The sequence below is a fragment of the Nymphalis io genome, chromosome 17 (genome assembly GCF_905147045.1).
Source record: "Nymphalis io chromosome 17, ilAglIoxx1.1, whole genome shotgun sequence".
Taxonomy (NCBI): domain Eukaryota; kingdom Metazoa; phylum Arthropoda; class Insecta; order Lepidoptera; family Nymphalidae; genus Nymphalis; species Nymphalis io.
This window is the reverse complement of record NC_065904.1, coordinates 5,891,789-5,907,936: the sequence shown is the minus strand read 5'-3', so window position 1 is coordinate 5,907,936 and position 16,148 is coordinate 5,891,789. Positions and strand designations below refer to the sequence as shown.

Below are 16,148 nucleotides of genomic sequence, written 5' to 3'. Positions count from 1 at the left end.
AAATAATAAGGTTAATGTATTCTAAAAATTCAAATAAAATTACTCATCAGTTCTCATCATGTTATCGCCTGTTGCGGAATGATTGGTGATTTTCTGAAGAATTGCAAGGAATTCTATACACATACATATATTACCAGCTAAACGTATTTCAATGGAAACGTAACTTAATGTTACTCGTGGAAGACATTGTTGTCAATATAAGTATATTTACATGAGTGTGTGTATAATCTAAGTGTGTGTATAACACGCGGAAGCCTCGTGATTGATTTTATAATTTTTACAAGATTTCATATAACTTTGGATATCGGTTATCTGTGAAAAGTTTTCCTCATATTGTCATGATATTTTCATCGTGTACCCACATGGGTAAAATAAAAGTTTGTTTTTAAAGTTTTTTTTATTGATTTATATGTTTAAATTATGCATATTGGCAAATCGGCCATGTGAAGGTAAGTGGTCCACACAGCCCTTAGACATTTCTATTGTGCCTGAAGATGCAATGGCTCAGTCACCTTTCAAACAAAAAACAACGATACTAAGTCATGTCATTTGATGGTAGAATATGTATTGACTTAACTGTACCTATCCAGAGGGGCTGGCACAATGTTCATCAAGAGATAAAATTAGTTTATAGTAACAGCCTGTGAATGTCCCACTGCTGGGCTAAAGGCCTCCTCTCCTCTTTTTGAGGAGAAGGTTTTGGAGCTTATTCCACCACGCTGCTCCAATGCGGGTTGGTGGAAAAAAAAAATTAGTTTAAAATATATCTCAATATTTTTTTATGTTTTAAAATTAGTTTAAAACATAAAAATAAAGTAGTATGATGCGAAAATTTGATAATTTTGAATGGTAAATAAGTTCAGTACAAATAGTAACTACTTTGTCTACTATTTACGCTATCACTTCGAATTTAACGTCATTCATAACTGAAGTCTTTATGCACTAAGTATTTTCATGTTTGAAATTTTAACTAACCAAAAACAACAAATTCGAAATCTTCAGACCTTGCAAATTATCGATATCTAAAATTTAGTTTATTAAATTAATTAGTTAATTTAGTAGTTAATAACCTAGAAAAAGTCATTATCAGTATCATTTATATATTTGTACGCAAAACCAAAAAAAAAAAATATTTTTAAAGGATACTTTATATGTAATTAAATATTTTATTTAACTATATCTCATCGAATCTTGTATAAAGTTCGAATTACAAATATTATATTCTTAAAATAAAAACGCTATTGTCACGTGATTAAGTGACTGGATAAAATATGACGCTCAGGTAATTCAATAGTCATCTTCTCTTCCTTGTATCCATTACATTAGACGACACATATCGTAAATTGTTCGTAACAATAAATTTTAATAACTGATGTTTTATTGAGATTAATTGTATGCAAAAAATAAACACGTATTAACTTTTCGTTCTCTTGTAAAAAATATAGATTTCGGGGTACAAGTAAATCGAATTTAGGACGGTCACGATTAGGTACGTGCCTTCTGGTATTTTGTATAAATAACTGTACGAGTGAGATCAATTAAGTCGCAAATAAAGCTCCATGATAGAAATGAAGTAATGGATAACGTGGAAATGACAATTTTAAAGGTAGGTTTACACTGGGTTGGTATTTAGTCGTGTCGCGTAGATATATCGCTTATCGTATCGCGTTTGCTTTAACCAAATATGTGGTATACGCAAATATTTTAGACATGTTATCCATACAGACATCACCGATAAATATCCCAATGTTTTTAATAATCGCACATATTTGCCTCATTCCTCCTTTGATGTGTGCTAAAACGTAAAATAAGCAAATATAATCAATTAGTTCCTCTACACATCGCTGTGTTTCAATGAAACTAGTTTCGAGTAAACTTATGCGACTTAAGATGTATAAATTGATATCTGGATATATATATTTCTTAACACATACATACGCTCACACACAAACACAAAAACGCCTTTTTTTTTTTTTTTTATATTCGCCGGGAGGGCAAATGACTCTACTCCACCTGTTGGTAAGTGGTAGTAGAGTCCAAACGCGACGACGGCCAGTACAGACGGGAAAAACGTTCTGCACTAGCCGCCTTCGCCTTGCCGGCCCGCAAGATGCCTCTTCACGCCTCGTTTGAAGGAACCCGGGTTGTAAGTGGAGGGGAACACGTGAGCTGGTAAGGAATTCCATTTTTTGGAAGTGCGACAAAGAAAGGAGTTGCCAAATTTCTTTGTTCGCGATGGAATTGATGTCACAGTTAGTCGGTACATAAAACACAAGTTTCGAAGACCTTGAAATTTAACTTTCAAAAATTTAATTTTCCTAATAGGTACGACACCTATTAAAATGGCCTCTGAAAATTCAACTTAAAAATTCAGTGCCATAATAAAACGAATAATATTAAAAGACAGATTCAAAAAATCATCACACATTATGTGATATTATTTATAAGACAAAATAAAATTTTAAAATATACAGCTCTCAACAATGTGGAAATTCGAGGGCGTTAAAGTCGAAAATACATACAAGTTTGGTTGTCAGCTTCGGTTACTAAATTTAGCTGAACTAATTGTGTCGAGAATTCAGTAATGAGTTTGTTAAATGATATTAGATATTGTGTTACGTTTCGCCGTGTGAACCTCTTTGGAGCCTTCTTGGGTTACCTGAGCGTTTCTTTAGATCTTTCCCTTTTTTAGCTTTTCATTCATTACGATTGAAATGGCATGATAAATTATCCGTCCTTTAAGAACATAACAAATTCAAATAATAAAATGATAAATTTGTTCTTCTATATACCAGAAGAAAGTGATTTAAGTTGCCTGTCAGCAAACCGAAAATTGACAACTTTTGTGATGTTGATTGTTTTTGTTTCTAACAAATTATTTGGAATATTACAGCAGTTATCAACAAAAGTTGACATTTTGTTTGATATAATTAAACATCATATTGTTTGATAGATTTTCAAACGGTTACGAACACAGAAGTTGACACAATTTTAGTGTCATTGTTTTTTTTTTTTAATTGTGATATTTTTTATAAAACGTAGTATTATTTTTTAATTAAGGACAGGAATCGATCGGGTCATCAAGTGGTAAGAAAACACGAGTATTATATAAAATCTGTTATTATTTTTTTTTGTTAAAAAATTTTTGACGTGTATTCATGAAAGTTAAAATTCAAGTTAGAATCTAACGGTTTATATCATTTCAAAATTAAGCTGTTCCAAGCTCGCACTTTTGTGTCATGTCAAGCACCGACTGAGCTGCACGCGCTCATTCTTTTATATAAAGTTTTTAGTCGTTCTTTTAGCAGAATCGATGACAAGTACAATTTATAAAAACTCGTTAAATTCTTTTAGTATAAATACCTCCCTAGAACAGCAGTATTATTGAAGCTAGTTGAAGTTTAGCTGGAGAACAATAATTATTGATAATTGGTTCCTCCACACATGTTTTATTATGTATATGTATTGTGGCTTGTATATTTGAAATTACTAAGTAAAACAAAATGGTAATATATTTTTTCTAGTATTGTAAATGTATTACGTTAGTATTACGCTCCTGCCAACAATTCCTTCTTTGGATATATACTTATGTACAGACACTTTTATAAAATACAAAATTAAAATAAAAAGAACAAAATACAAAACCAAACGATCAACGGTTACCAGCATTTAAAAAAATATTTACAGGGTATTTATTTCTTTATATTTATATTGGATATTCTATTTATTTACATTAAAACATTAAATTGTTTTATATATATATACATATATGGTGGCAAGAATTTACCATATACATATAATAAGAATATAATATATAACAAAATAAAATTGTAAATTGAGACACAAGAATATCATCTTTTAAAACTTTATAAATAGTCAATATAATAAACACTTATTATTTAAAAAATCAATTAATATAATAATTAATACACAAAAACAATATGTACTTTATTCAAATCGGCTGTAGTAGTTTTTTATGGCTATTAGACGTGAGAAGAACCGGCAAGAAACTAATTAGTTAATCTTATACATACATCTGAATAGTAATAATCATTACATATAATAAATTACAGTACATAAAATAACTACAGTATTCTGCTTGAAAATTAATGAACAAGTAGGTCAGCGCATGTTTTTTCCCATTGATGTATAAAGTATGAATATTTTTATATCGAATAATTTTTATCATATTTTTAAATACTATTTACATATAGATAATAATCGCTCAGATATCGACTTAAGGCGCCTTAATGTCGGCGAACATTTCACACGCTGCGCACACTATACGACGCCGCTACAAGGCGTATGCTCGAGCCCACGCGCGGAAAGTGCGCAAATAACTAAATTGCCTATTGATCGTACCGTTAACGTTGCACGAGGTAGCGCGTCCGCTCACGCATATGCGTTTTTTCGCATTTATTAATTTAATTGCAGCGAAAATTAATTTGCGCTGCGCTTTTTGACTCTATCCTTTCAGAACAGACAAAAATTCGGCCACAGTGGCCAATCAAAGTTCCTTACCATCAGGTTACCCTTTCATGTATTTCTATATTAAATTTAATAAATATGTAGCTCCCGGTCTGGTTGCGATGTCTCATCTGCAGCTGTACCAGCTAGCCACTATGCCCATGAGGCAGCTGTAATGAAGACCCAGCTTTATAATTGGTTTCATAGAAGTAATTAATACTTATCTTTTAATTAGTTTAATTTTTTTATGAAACATACTCTAACATCGCAAATTGATTCAGTTCATTTATCAATAAAAAATGTTATAAAAAGTCTGTAGTCACTTAATGAAATGTCAATGCGCCTTTTTCAAATAACATCTTTGTGAAGTAATTAAGTTTCATAAAAAAAATATTGTGATTTTAATTCGTGATAAATATACAAAATTTTTTCATGATTTCCATTTTCGAATTTCACTTAAATAACTTTGGAGAAAATAACTTGCTCAGTTACACGGAGTGTCAAGGAATTTTATCAAAACCACTCTTCGTATAAATTGTACACACAGATTGAGTAAAAATTAAACAAAAACCATCAGACGTGCCGATTTTATTGGGAATAAATAGAATGTTTTTATTAAAAAGAATTAAAAAAATTAAGCCATGATTATATTTCTTCTTCTTCTTTTTCGAGTGCCACTCCGACTAGTGAAGGTTGGCAGTCAGCTTTAAATACTCCTTCTTGTTCTTCGCGAGGCGAAAGAGTTCCCACGATTCCCGACCATGATTATATTTAACAATATATAACGTAATAAGTCCTATTCTAAAAGAACACTTCGTATCTCGCTCGTGAAATATTGAAAATCGACTTACGCTTAAACGCTATTTCGAGTGTATACGTTGTTATAATTATAGTCAATGTCGCATTGACCTTTTGATATTACTCGATCGTGAGTGCGGTGAGTTTTGACTTCGTCCTTATATAATAAAGAGTTCTATATATTAAATAGATTCGGCAAGCTCGTCACATCGTGTCAATTGACTGACAATAATTATAACAAGATACTCATATAGCGAGTTAATCAAACGCTGTTGACATTTCATTTACATATAACGTGAAAAAACTGATAATGAAATTTGAATATTATTTAAAGGATTTATTATAAAGAGAGCCGAGATGACTCAGTGGATAGAACACGTGGATCTTAGCCGAAGGTCATGAGTTTAAATCCGGACAAACGTCATTGAGTTTTCATTTGTGTTCATAATACATAATTAAGGAAAAAATTGCAAGGCTTAGATTTGTCAGATGATTCTGCCGTTTATATCCGTCATACCAAAGGGGTGAAATTAGATCGAAACTAAACGTTTGCCCAGCAGTGAGACATATACAGTCTGTTACTTTTATTAAAATTTAGTTTTACATCTAACATTATATTTATATGTATATTAAACAGTTAAAATACTAAATTAATTTTTACTACGCAAGAAATTAAATATACTTTTACAAAATACTAGAAAATTTTACAATTTTGATAATTTCATAGATGTTCAAAATATATAACTATTGTTTTCAAATTGCCGTTCGCCATATTTAAATTTTAAGATCCGACGCTATAATTTAATTGCACAATAAAAATACACCTGAAAAATAACAAATTCCGCTAATATTACATTAGTCATAGTCTGTGACACTTGAAATACTTACACAGGCTATTTCTTATTGCAAAAACAATGTTTACAATTAATCATTCATTGATGTATGACAAAATGTAACATAATTATATAAAAATATATAAATATTAGAGCTAACTTATGGCCCAGTGGTAAGAACACCTGAATTGCAACTGAAGATCAATTTATATTTTTAATTCATGTCATGTTCGTGTTGTCGTACGAAATATTGCGACATATGTATACCAACCCGCATTATAGCAACGTGTTGAAATATGCTCCAAGCTGTCTCCTCAATCTCAAAGTTCATTCGACATCCTTGGCTCAAATCCTGGGGCGTGTCAGCCGTTGCGTTTTTCAGACGAAACCTGGGTTTAAGAAGATGGCAGTATTTAACTTCCGTGCCTCGCAAATTACGTAAACCCTGGCCCTGGGGGTGACCCCCGGGCGTGTCGGATTGATGTCCTATCGGATGGTAAGAGTAAAATAATAGAAAGTACGTTCATAGTTGGGACATCTTTCATCACGTGCAGGGAATATTACATCACCAATTCACCACTTCAATTATACTTCCGCTAAACAATACTTTGTAAATCATGTACAGCGAATAATATCTAGTCTAATAGTAGTAACAGCCCGTAAATGTCCCACTGCTGGGCTAAGGCCTCCTCTCCCTTTTTGAGGAGAAGGTTTGGAGCTTATCCCACCACGCTGCTCCAATGCGGGTTGGTGGAATACACATGTGGCAGAATTTCGATGAAATTAGACACATGCAGGTTTCCTCACGATGTTTTCCTTCACCGAAAAGCACGAGATGAATTATAAGCACAAACCACTTTGAACCCACGTTCATCGGTTAAGATTCACGCGTTCTTACCGCTGGGCCATCTCGACTTTTTATCATTACTTTTTATCATTACATCTCGACTAGTCTAATAGTAATGGGTTATTTAATTTGGTTATTTTAAATATATTTTTATATTACTTAAATTTCACTCACACCTTTTAAAATATTACATGAGAAATAATAAAAGATAATACTCTAATATTAAAGCTATTTTTATTAACAAAGAATAAATAATAAACGTTTTAATACTATTCAAACAGGTGTAAAATGCTCATTTGCGTATTTACGTTCAAGTGAATTCGATCACACAAACAAATTATACGTTTATGAACCTAGATTACAAATTCCTCATTATATAGCAGTGTAATTTAACTACGTGCTACGTTGGCAACGAAATGGTGGATAGCCGTGAAATTTATAGCGATTCTGTTGCTTTGTAAAAGGTATAAAAAAAACTAGAGAACATGAGTTTTTTATAAAAAGAATGTCAATTTACTTCTATCAATATTCAAATTTAACTGACGGTCGTTTTGTACGATTAAATATTTCCTTTTTTATTATTTTCCGATGCCGAGATGACGCAGTGGTTAGTAGAGATAATTCTTAACCGATGATTGCGAGTTCAAAACAAAGTTAACACAGAATAGAATTTTCATTTGATTCATTTGTGCTTATAAAAATTAATCTCGCTCGGCGATGAAGGAAAACTTCATAATGAAACTTGCAAGTATCACATAAAAATGGTCGCATGTTTATTTTTATATAATAGAAATAGGAACGCCAATGTGCAAATTGCCCACCTGAGGGTATGTGATCACCACCATTCCTTACATTGCCAATGCACGACTAACCTTGGGAACTAATAAACCTAAACAGGAACAGAACAAAAATAATAATAAATATATTAAAAACAAAATTGGATTAAAATAAATAAAATAGTAATTACAGTAAATATAATATTTGAACAAGAACAGAATTTAAATGATAAATATATAAGAAATTTGGCTTAAAAGTAATAAAAAATAACAACACAAAATAAAATAATAATGAAAAAATTTAAACTAACCACTACCGAAACAGAAAAACAAAATTAAAAAAGATATATAAGAATGGATAATGTGAATGTGAGATATGTGGAACAATGTTAAAAAAAATCCTACTAAATTACGTTATACGCTGCAAACGTTTACAAGCAGGGAAAAAATGACACCACCAACCAAGGCACACTATAGAGTGAAACGTTGGAAATAATAAAAATAAGTCGCACCAAATGAAATCCCTCCTAGCGCGCAAAACCATGTCGGAGGAGATTCTGCAGACTCTGCAAAACTCAATTAAAAAAAAGTCAATAAAAAAAACCTTGGGAACTAACTTTTATATAAAGAATCTTCTAATTCTCCGTTCTATAGACAATATTACGTTTATATCAATTCAATGAAATGATAAACTTGCAATAGCATTGAATGATCACATTCAAATCAAACGGATAAGCTTTCTAGTAAGCAAATCGAATGCCTTTTCAACATTATTAATATACTGACAGATAATTTATTGTTGACTTCGAATTGACATGACTAAATTATATTGACTAGAATCACACTTTTTTAATTTGAAGTACAGAAAAAATATAATAGACTTTGTAGACGATACCTACCCGAATTTCGATTATTAATTAAAAAAAAAAATTAATATTCACTCAATTATTTAAAGTCTACGGTTTTTAAAATTTTAAATTAATTTAAAATAATAATAGCTATATATCACAAGTAACTCGAACAACGAATGCCAAGAACTTGGAACTATTCCAAATACAATTAACATCGGAACATAATCCTGAGTAAGAAATGTGAGCTCAATTGCAAACAGAACATTAAGAAAAAAGATAGATAGATAACAATGTAATCGTAATTAACGTTCAATTTGTACGTCTAAAACTTTTATCTATATGAAAGCAGTTTTCAGTCAACTGAATATATGGAACGAAAACATATGTCGTATATAAAAGTAAATAGTTAAGTTGTACGCATCTGAGACCAAAATACAGTTCATAGTTCCATACCAATGTCCCATAGTCGACAAGATCTCGCGTTGGTGTTCGGACGTGCCGCTCGACACCACGAGGTCCTTATCACGCGGCTTGCCTATAGACTAACAAAAACTGTTCGTGAACAAAAAATAAACTAAACTGTATTCATTCAACTTAATTGATATTCCGTTGTTTGTGAATGAGTGAATGATTTTCAGTGGTCCGTGATTTTGAGGTCAGTATCTGATAAGAAAAACTTGCGGATAATTTATGTTATGATTTTTTTTTTGAATGATTGTAGTTCGATATCGGTTATTCTAATGACATTAATTTAATTAACCGGATACATAGTTCAATGTTCTAACCTTAAACTAGCCCGCACATTAATTTGAATAAACTGTCGAAACTTTAACAGTTTTGGGACAATGCTAATATATTTTACGCAAGAATCGTAATTTTAAAGTCGTTTATTTAAATTTTCACGTGATTTTGAGATCATTTGTAATACCTTAATTTTTTATTTTTTAATAGTTTCATTAATTATTAATAAAATTATAATTACTTTGTATTGGAAAAGTAAGTTTTCCCCATTTATTAGTTATTTAAATTATTTAACGAATTATGATACTGTTTATTAATATTATTTATCTGAATGTACTAATTTAGCCGCAAAATATAATATATAAAGTTTGTTAGAAATAAGACAAGAATGTTTAAAAATTAAAATTATTACAATTTAAAATGAAAACCAGGATATTTATAATGGATTCATTTTTTTTATATATTGCAATAATTTAAAGAAAAATCGTTTTACGTGTTATTTTTTTCTATGAAAATAGTAATGTTATATCGTAATTCGGTTTGATCATTTTCAAGATATTTGACCTAGAAACGGTTTTAACTGGATTAAATTAATTAAGAAATATTCATAATGTAGGTTTTATTGCACTATTAAACGTGCAATAACTTCTATCTAAGACATAAACGATATTATTTTACTTCATAATATTCAACTGATATGATTCCGATCTATAGCAGCTCGAAGTGTGTATTTGAAATATTATTTAAATATTTTAAAACGCAAAAGCTTCCTTAGTTTAGCGTACCTACATTTTTTTTTCTTCATAAAGGCGGGATTTTTGTTCTTCGGATTTTCGTATCAATATAAAACAAAAATAACTAAGAAGGCCGATTATATTTGATCGCTAATTGTTATTAGAAGTCTTCAGTTGTGAATGCGGAATTAACCTCTAAGTAATTGTTATACAATAATTAAGCTTATGAATTTGTATAATGGTAAATTACTTGTTGTAAACAATTGTCGGTGAACCTAAATAAATAATAATTAAGCTCTTAATCTAGTTTGAATAACGTCTTGTGTAATATACTTACCATTAAAATATTAGTAATTATTATAGCAGCTTCACCCGTGTGTCAGTGGGGTCAGTGTTTGGTATAAAAAAACTCTTCCTTGAGGCTTAAGCTTGCTCCAAATTTCACCATAATCGGTTCAGTTCCGTGAAAGCGTTACAAAACAGACTTAGTTACTTTCGCGTTTATAATATTCGTGTAGATATTCTAAAACGCAAAAGATCTTGTTTGAAATTTGTATAACGCCCAAGGTGCTATTAACATATCGGGCAAACTGAAAAAAGTTCTATGTTAAAATACATACGATGACGTAACATAAAATCGTCTATCAGTATATGATCAGAAGTTAGAATCGTTTATAGAATAACTTCGCTCGCTGTCTGATCCAATAGTTAGAATATTCTTTACACCGGAAACTCTGCGAGTTATCAAGGCATATATTTCTAAACGTAAAAAAAAAAAAAATTAAACGTCAAATCGGATAAATACCAAGGATTTTTAAAAACGAATATTATCATCCCAATTAAGTAATATTATCAATCGCATGGTCTTGACCCATTTATTTGGGGTTAACGTAGTGTGTTTCTCATCAAATTATTTCTATCACGTCATATCCTCAGAGCTTTTGACTTAATCCAATACATACATCTCACTCTTCTTATCATATAAAATTCCTACGCATTACTATTTAGTCCAGGAATTTTAGCACCATAAATGCGGTCGCTCTGCATAAAATCGCGCTACTTGATTTTTCGATTGGATTATGTTAGAGGATGCCCCCTAAGTATTACGAGTTCTTTACATCCCAGACCGCGAGTGTTAGCCATCTTGAAAAAGGTCTTTTTGCAAATATCTCGGAAACGGTATTACGGTAAAAACAGTAGAAAACTTTTTCGTAGAAGAGGATAACTTTTTCCATCTTTTTTATTGTAAACTGATTTCTTTATTGTTAATAGTAGTAACAGTCTGTAAATGTCCCACTGCTGGGCTAAGGCCTCCTCTCCCTTTTTGAGGAGAAGGTTTGGAGCTTATTCCACCACGCTGCTCCAATGCGGGTTGGTGGAATACACATGTGGCAGAATTTCCACTTTTGTTTCCTCTGATGTTTTCCTTCACCGAAAAGCACGAGATGAATTATAAACAGAAATTAAGCACATGAAAATTCAGAGGTGCTTGCCCGGGTTTGAACCCACGTTCATCGGTTAAGATTCACGCGTTCTTACCACTCGCCATCTCGACTTTATTATATTATTGTTAATATTTTCCGAGATATAGTTAAATCGAGTAGCGGGATTTTATTTAGAGCGAATGTCTATAAATATTTAACTAATTCACTACAATAATTAGTACGGACACCTCTTTACTCTTATCTTTATTGATAATTTACATAATTTGTCATTCAATTTGAGCTTTATTTTAGTAAATCTCGTTGAAGCAGGGTTCTAAGCATTTATATATTTCAGTTTATGTATTAATAGAACCGTGTTTATTTACGTATTTATTAAATAAACACTTAACAAGCCTAAGATTGTATGGCCGTCAATATTACAAAAGCAAAATAAAAATAATAATTGGATTAAGCATTGATTGTCCTTGACATTGTTTTAGTCGGTGCCCGATTAAGTCTGCTTTAGGCCCTAAGCATTTCACGCCAATATATTACTTTCGGATAAAGTAACATAGTATCTTTGAACATATGAACCTTGAACACAAGCTTATTTTAAAAGTATATTTAAAAACTTTTTTGAAAATATACTTAAATCTGCACACATCTATGTTTACGTTAACTATATTACACGTTTAAAATTAAGATATATTTATATATTGACTGCCTCGTTGGTCTAGTGGTTTGATATAAGGCCGCAGACTCGAAGGTCCTGGGTTCCAGGTCCATGTCAGGCCAATAAAAAGTTATTGGGTTTTTCTGTCAGAAAATTCTCAGTAGCAGCCCGGAGTCTGGAAGTTGCACGAAGTGTGCACACTCCCTTGCCTCGGAAAGCACGTAAAGCCATTGGTCCTGCGCCTGAACTCTTTCCGGTCGTGTCGGATTGCCGTCCCATCGGATTATGAGAGTTTGGGAATATATAGTGCATCTGTGTTTGCGCACACACTTGTGCACTATAATATCTCCTGCGTAGTTGGCTAATCTCTCTTGAGATTGGCCGCCGTGGCCGAAATCGGCCTGGAGGACATTATTATTATATTTAAAATTTGATACAGGTGACTCATTTGACAAACAGTGACTTTGAAATCCTGCACTGACTGGAGTTAAAAATTCCAAGAATCAATCAACCATTCGCAAATTCTTGTGGTATTCAAAATTCAATACGTCTGTAGTTGGAATGATCATATAGTTATTATCTATATATTATTCTGGTTATCCTTTCTTTGTTTCCGTATATGTTACAATATTATATCATTACATAGTACCACCAATATATAAAAGAGGATGCGTGCAATATATCGGATCGGCTGACAAAAAATATAGAAAGGCATAAAAAAATATTTTTCTTGATGTTGGCTACACAGGCAGTGAATCTATCGGGTTCAACTATTGTTAACAACCATCCAGGTGACCCTATAAGTAAAATAAAAATATTTTATCAAAATCGGTCAAGCAATATAGGAGGAGAAGTATTACGAAAACACGCTCACCGGTATTTTATGTGTATATAAAGATTAACACGCGAGACAATAACGAATAAAAAAATGTATTCAAATATCAATATTTTATTACCGATTATAAGTTTTCAACAGATTCTCGACATAAAAAAAGTTAACGCGAATTCCCATAATTTCCTATGAACGTTAGTTCGTGCCCAATTAGTGTAAACTAGTTTTCATCAGTTTGTCTGCTTTTGTTACGGTAACGTAAACCTTTTATATGGGATTATTAACATTAAAGAAATACCTAAAGTTGATCGATACGGGAATATGTTTAAACTATAAATATATAGACTAAACAAGGGGTTTATTGACCTCATAATTCACACACAATCTAAATTAAAATTTACTTTATTAAGTAGTTTTCTTGGAGAAGCAATTTTGAATTGTCATTTTATAAGAATAATTTACATTTAAAAACGATTCTCAACGTAAATTCGACTATCATCTTATTGTTTTCCCGACAGTTAATTGCATGGGTAACCAAATACAATTGATTTTTATTTATAATTATATTTACGTATATTAAGTATATAATATAATAATTTTAATGTCTTATAAAGTTTTGTCGAAATTGTAATTCTTATTATTTGTAAAATTGTTTAAAGTGTTTTAATTTTTTTTATTTTGATACTTTTATTAATTTTATTATTCATGGCGTGCGTTTGTAACTACGTCACAGTTTAATTCTATTGCAGTTATTATCGTTCACATTTTGTTTGATCTTATGATGGTTCTAAATAAATTATTATTATTATTATTATAGTAATACAAATAATTAATCAATGTATTTAATTAATTAACGTGAGATTGAAATTAATTAATCGTCAAAGCTAAAATGTCTATATTACAAATTATAGTCTAAGAAAAAAAACTGACTCAAAGTAATAATGATGTTGATAAAAGTATATATCTATAACGGATTCGAAATGCAATAGCAATGATATTTTTAATTCCGAGCTGCGATCCCAACCAAAGGTGCACATTTTCTCACTTCCAAGCGAGTCTTATAACGGGAACAGAACGTATACAACGGGAGGATAAATTGCGATTTGCGTATCGTGTTGTTGTTTCTACTGGGCCTGCAATTTATAGGGCGTAATCTCCGGGCTCTGCGGCTTCTCCAGCCTTGAACGTGTAAGACTTTGAGTATTCATTGGTTTGAATAAATTAATAAGTTGATTTATTCTCGAAATACTACTGTTGTTGTTAGTATTACTATATGTGGTAGATTTCGAATTACGGTTCCGAATTTTTATTCTATAATTCTTCTAAACAGGGCAATAATATTATGAGGAGGACTTCCAAGACATACAAAAAGCTTTATATCTAACCTAAAAAGGTAAGGATGGGTAGTTTTATCCATGAAATTGCATTGGTTACTATTTTACTGACGGAATATGATAAAAAAAAAATGAAGCTATGTTGAGGTGAACTCGAGATTCGACATATATTTGCTATTCACCCTGTACGTTTATCATTATCTATTACGAATTAGCTTATTTCTTGTTGTGTTGTCATTTTTATATATATTAACTTTATTTTTATTTTTGAATAAAAATATAAATTTCAATCGATTTTCATTTCGTTGAATATAGATAGGTACTTGACCTCTCACCCTGCGATTCATAAAATGTTTTAAACAAAATATAATTTATTCAAGTAGGCATAACGTTGACGTATCAATCGTAATACGAGTTTATCGAGTACAAACTATGTTGAATAATTTGAATATTTTGAATAATTAAAATATACGTAAAATAATGTCATGTGTCAGAATGATGTTTCTACCCATCAGTCACAAAACACACCTACTAAAAATTATATACACAAATATAATTTTTTAAACGCTCATTGTTAGGCACTGATTGATAAACATCTTATTGATAAGAATTAAGTATCCTAAAAAAAAAAAAACATTTATATATCGAGTTATATTGTAATAACTAGTTATAATTGTAATATATGAGATGACAAGCAAACATCTCGATATATAAGTCATAGTATCGATATTTTATTATTTTATTAACATCATAAAAAAAAAAAAACAAAAATATAACACGTTCAAGTCCTGCTTCCAGAAAATCTTATAAATTTAATTAATAGAGGAGCTAAAGAGGTCGTATAATAATGAAAATAAAAATAGTAAATTAAAAAAAATCAAGCGGAAGAGCAGCAGAACTTACGTCGCCGTTAATTTCATAAATGTCGATAGTTTGAGGAATGACGTCATTGTTTACATTGAGTCATAATTGTAACACTTTTGGGTCAATTAGCACATCACGATAAAAACTCCGGCCCGTTTGTTTGTTCAGAGATCAAAGATTTGTACTTTCGTGCGCGGAATCTAATCAAATAAAATCAGATGTTAAATACGAGGTTAATGACCCGCGGTACATTACATAAGTGATATTAAGTCACGCGTAATAATTTACAATGGATTACGAATGTTTTTATGCGAAAATGTTGACGTTGGAACATGACTGAGCCATAATTTTTTTTATTATGATTCAACCTTTTAGCGAACCATTTCGAGCTATAGCCATTGTCCTTTTAAAAACGAAACGCTTATTATAGAGTCATTTTAGTATACGGTTTTTTTATACTTAAGCCTTTTTTTCATTTCGATGTAATGTGTGTGAAATTAAACGGTATATGATATTGATAGTATGAAGATTAAGGGATCGATGACACTTGACCAATCGAAGCGACGTTTATAGTAAATATATATTATAAATATATTATAATAGCTTCAAATAAAATACTTCAGGGTGAGTTGGCGGGTATCACTAATATATTTTTTTCTCTACAGACTTTATATACAGGAATTAAAGTTGTCCCAACTTTTAATACCGTTTGCAAACTTAGAAATTTTTTCTCCGTAATATACAAATGAATGTATCTTTGTTCGTCTCGTATGCGTTCCTACATCACATATCCGATTGAGTTAAAACTATATACAGTTCTTGCTGACACGTGCATAAAGGTTACTTGTATATTATTACCATCGATTTATAATACCTGGCGAATTGTAACCCGAGAAGTGGTAATAATTGAGTACATTTAAAAAAAAATCTTAGCACCGCAGTCCATACACTGGCTAGTTCTATAAAAATATCAA

At 31.0% G+C, this 16,148-nt stretch overlaps 1 protein-coding gene across 1 annotated transcript in view; it reads left to right on the top strand.

Annotated features, from left to right (window-relative positions):
* Positions 1–9,054: 9,054 nt before the first annotated feature.
* The window catches only part of LOC126775075 (thrombospondin type-1 domain-containing protein 4-like), a 153,978-nt gene continuing 146,884 nt past the window's right edge, over positions 9,055–16,148 (top strand). The window contains exon 1 of the mRNA XM_050496815.1: positions 9,055–9,227. The gene's annotated coding sequence lies outside the window, so the exon portion shown is untranslated. The remainder of the gene's footprint in view (positions 9,228–16,148) is intronic.